Source organism: Canis lupus, chromosome X (assembly GCF_011100685.1).
Source record: "Canis lupus familiaris isolate Mischka breed German Shepherd chromosome X, alternate assembly UU_Cfam_GSD_1.0, whole genome shotgun sequence".
Taxonomy (NCBI): Eukaryota; Metazoa; Chordata; class Mammalia; order Carnivora; family Canidae; genus Canis; species Canis lupus.
The window spans coordinates 44,142,937-44,147,351 of NC_049260.1; the positions used below are offsets into that span (position 1 = coordinate 44,142,937).

General features: G+C 61.3%; 1 pseudogene; it reads right to left on the reverse strand.

Moving 5' to 3' along the window:
• Positions 1 to 713: 713 nt before the first annotated feature.
• On the reverse strand, positions 714 to 3,303 carry LOC119878108 (annotated as a pseudogene).
• Between the last annotated feature and the right edge of the window lie 1,112 nt (positions 3,304 to 4,415).

The window sequence follows — 4,415 nt, forward strand, 5'->3', positions numbered from 1 at the left end:
AGCAACCCTCGGTCAACCCTGCTGAGGGGAGCACCGTCGGGAACCCCACTCCCCCCTCCACCCCGTACTGTGCACATGGAGGGATCAGCTGGGCCTGCCGGGTGGAGACATCTGATGCCAGGCCCCATAGGGTAGAGATGGGGATTGTGGGGGGTGTGCAGAGCTCGGGGAGGGGGCCCGGGCTGCCCACCTGAGCGCTTGATGGGGATCTTCTTATAGTCCTTAATCATCAGATATTTCACCAACTTATTTGCCTGGAGGAGGAAGAGGAGCACACGGGGAGAGCAAGGCATGGGTGACCTCCAGGAACTGGCCCACAGGAGAGGAGAGGAGGGAGATGGGAGAAAAGCAGGTTTCTTACCCTCTCTTGCAGAAGGGTCACGTTGCGGGGTGGCAAGCACAGCACGTGTCTTGAGGGCACCTGGGACCTCAGGGCCATCGAGGGCCGGGGAGCCACCTGAGCCCGCACCGTCAATGGGGGCTGCGGTGCTCTCCAGGTTGGTGGGACCGCAGGAGGCTCTCTCTCCTCCTCGCTGCTCTCATATTCGTCATCCAGGTGCTTGGACTATAGTCAGAGTGTCAGAGAGAGGAGACCCAGGCTGCTAGCAGGCTCACCGTCCAAGAGTGCCCAGCACACAGCTCAACAAAGCACGTGACTTGGAAATAAGAGTAGTACAAACAGTGGGATGGACATGTGGCTTGAGTTGGGCTTACTACGTGCCCGGCAGACTGAGCCAACCCTCTTCTTCCCCACACGCCTGAGGGCAGATGACTCGGGTGGAGTCTGAGCATGCTACGCAAACTCATGTTGGACCAACATGCAAGAGCTGAGAGAAAGTGGGAGGAGGGGAGGAGGGTGGGGAGGGGGAGGGGAGGGGAAGGGGAGGGGGATGGGGGAGGGGGAGGGGAGGGGCCAGAGAAGAAGGCTGAACAGAGAAAGGAGGGTTGGAGATAGCAGGGAGGTCTCACCTTCTTGGGTCCTCTTGCCGCCCATCCTGACCCAGGGGCTCAGCACTGCGCTGAGCAGTGGCAGCTGCGCCCTCGGGCTCAGGGATGCTCGTTGTGGCCATCTTGGCCTTGGCAGCAGCTGCTGCCACAACATTCTGGGGCTCCACCCACCGAGTCTTGGCAAGAGCCTTTCCAGACTTGGTCGTCTTGGGCCGGGTGGCCGCCCCCATCCCTGGCAGGTGCTGCCTGGGGCACCCCGGAGGAGGCAGCACTGGGGCCCCTCTGTGGCGGCCTCTTGGGCTGGGGCAGGTCTCTTGGGGCGTGGGAAGGCCATGCCACTGACACCTGCTGGCTGGGTAAAATCAAAGATGTCGTTCTGACCCAGGAAGGCGGGTCTTGGGCCGAGTGGCATCCATCTCACTAGCACATGGAGCCTGAGAGAAAGCACAGGCGCTACTAGGGGCCCTCGTTTGCAGCCTCCTGGGCCTGGGAGGCTGTGTGGGGCTGTGTGGACGTTGCCGGAGCTCCTGGGGCGGCCATCTCACTGTTGACTAGCATCTGGGAGATGTGTGGAGCAGCACGGATTGTCTCAGGGGTGGCTGCCTGACCCTGGGGCCCCATATGTCATGGGCCGAGGATCTTCTCCTGAAGCCTGGTCTGTGGTCCACCGGGTGGTTAGCAACCACCTGATTGTAGGTGGCACGGGCCGCAGCAGCAGCGGCCCTAGCAGCACGGTTGGAGGCAGCTGCGCGGGCTACGTTGGCAGCACCGGGCGGCAGCCTCATTGGCAAGTGTTTCTGGATCCAGCTGAAATGCCTCCATCAGAGTCCTAGCCAGCATAGGGTTTTCCAGTTCCCAGGGCTCATTCTGCAAGGCCAGAGAGAAAGGGAGGGGAGGGCAGACAGCTCTACATGTGCTGCACATCATGCTTCCCTGTGCTGGCCAGCCTCCCCCCTGCAGCCAGCTCCCCCCGCCCCCCCCCCCCCCCCCCCCCCCCCCCCCTGCCCCAGACTTCCGAAACCCCCTTTCTCTGAGCAGGAGAGGGAAGGCTGGGGAAGCTGGGCAGTCCTTCCCCACACAACCCTCCCTTTCATCCACAGCAGCCCCCTCTCCAGCAGCTTCACAGGGGAAAGGGCCCAGGGCCAGCAGGTGGCCCACAAGGGGTCTCACCGATAAGATGCGAAGGCCTGGACCCAAGCTCCCAAAGGCTCTGAGGATACGGATGTCAAAGCTGGTGAGGGTGCCGTAGCCTCCAAAAGCACCGAATTCTTCATAGTCGTTTCCTTCAACCATCTCTTCCTCCCCCACTTCATCACTGCCCTCATCCATGTCTTCAACGTTGTAGGTTTCCGATTCCGTGCGGTAGCTTCCCTCAGCCATGCTGGGGGTCCCAAGGAGAAGAGAGCTCAGCCTGGGAGGGAGGGTGAGGCCTCTTCAGGGGGAGAGGGCGGGACACAGCGGGAGGTGGGATCTCTCAGGAGGTGGGGGGGCGGCAATCATCAGGTTACTAGGCAGTACAAGGCAGAGGGAGGGGCCAGGGAGGGGTGGGCGTGTGGGGGTTCTGTTGGGTTAGATAGTGTCAGAGGCAGAGCCCTAAGAGAGGGACAGAGGTGGTCGGAGGAAACCTCGCACTTAAAGGGGAGTTTAGGCTGGGCAAGCTCCCCATCCCAGCGGCTAGCTTTGAATAGGGAGTGGACTGGCGGGCTTGGGTCTGAAAAGTCCCAAAGGGGATGTGCATCGAGAGAGGGAGAAACAAAGGGTTTTGATTTAGTGATGAAGGGGGAGCAGATGACATGAGAGGGCTCAGACAACAGGGACCCCGGAAAGCTATGGGAAATTGAATCCAGAGACCCTCTGGCTAGGTCCGGGTGGGGGCATTCAGCTGATTCAGGTCTGGGTTGGGCTCATACAGCAGCTCTAGGGGTGTGTGTGTCGGGGGGTGGGGTAGGGGCTCGGAGTAAGTGAGGCATGAATTGGAAACGCTGGAGGTCTCAAACCCCAGGACTGCAACTCCAGGAAGGGGGCAACGCGGGTCAGCAGGTTGGGAGTGATCTAGGAGTGGTTGGGGTGGGGGTAGGGCCTCCGCTCTAAGGAAGCTCAGCACGGAGCACACGGATCTGCTAAAGGGGTTCGGATGGTGGGCTCCGGTGTATGCAGGGGCTCTGCGTCTCCTGGCAGAGATCCTGGCGGGAGACGGCACGGCGAGGGGGTGGGGTCCTACCTAGACCGTGGGTCTAACAGGGCTCGGTTCTGAGTGCCTGGGCTTTGTTCGGATCCGGGTGTGGGGGCGGGGAGGGCGCAGCGTGCCTGGTGCCACTCGCCCTCTCCCGGTCCGGTCTGAGGCTGGATCCTTACCTTCCCTGGGGTTCCAATGGCGTCCGTCCTCAGCACCAGGAACCCCGCAGCCGCGCCCTCGCCTACTGCTGCCAGCACAGCAGCTCTCCCACCACCCCCGCCCTTTTCTCCGCGCACCCCCGCGGCTGGGAAGCCGGCGCATGCGCGGACCCCTCCAGCCCGCCCGCTTTCCCAACAAAAGCCCTCTCCACCAGGTCCCCAGTGCGCATGCGATTCCGCGAGTGGGTGGGCGCGGTGGGGGACTTTTTCCTCCCTCCCGCCAGATACCCCCCACCCCTCCTCTTACCAGAGGCGCGCGCACTCGCAGCCTGTGGTGCGCTTCGACCACCCAATCATCTACCCTCAATCCCCGCACCTTTGCACGATGCTTCTGGTCCCTGCCCTTCCCATTCCCGCTAAACTCCTCCAGTGTGGTCTGGAATACACTATGCCTGGCTTCCCTAGCATGACCCCTAGGTCACAAACGCAGTCTCTAGCTGGGTCTCTAACTCTAACAAGGAGAATGGAAATGGCCAGAAGATGCCCGTTGCCTTTGTGTTCCCCAGCACTCTCCACCTCTATGGCCCCCAGACACACTGGGAACATCTGCTTCCCCAGCCACTCTTTATGCAGCTTGGGCATCAGAGCTCTATCTTTGCTGGGGCTGGTCTTCTCTCTTAGCAGCCCTGGGAGGTGGTAGATGTCAACATCCCCATTTTACTGATCAGAAAGCTGAAGTGCGGACACACCCGCGTGAACTGACAAGGCCACAGAGCCAGTAAACAGAAAATGCAGTATGTGTGCCTGAGTCTTCCTGACTCCAAACCCCATGTCCCAGCAGTGGTGGCCTGGGGACTGAGGCACGCTCCCCTCTCCAGTTTGAGCGACAGTTCCACACCCACCCCCCACCCCACCCCCAACACACACACCTCTTCTGCCTGCCAACACCTGTCCCAAACAAGTGAAGCTTGTGCTCTCCAAGACTCAAGCTCAAGCTCTGCATCCGGGACATGGGTAGAGAGAGATTCCCCAGGCTCCACCCCTCGCCTAATGTACGTGGGTCCCTCCAGGTGTGGGAATTGCTCCTTGGGGTCCGCTCCCTGCCCCAACGGTCAGGCCTCTTTGCTGTGAGT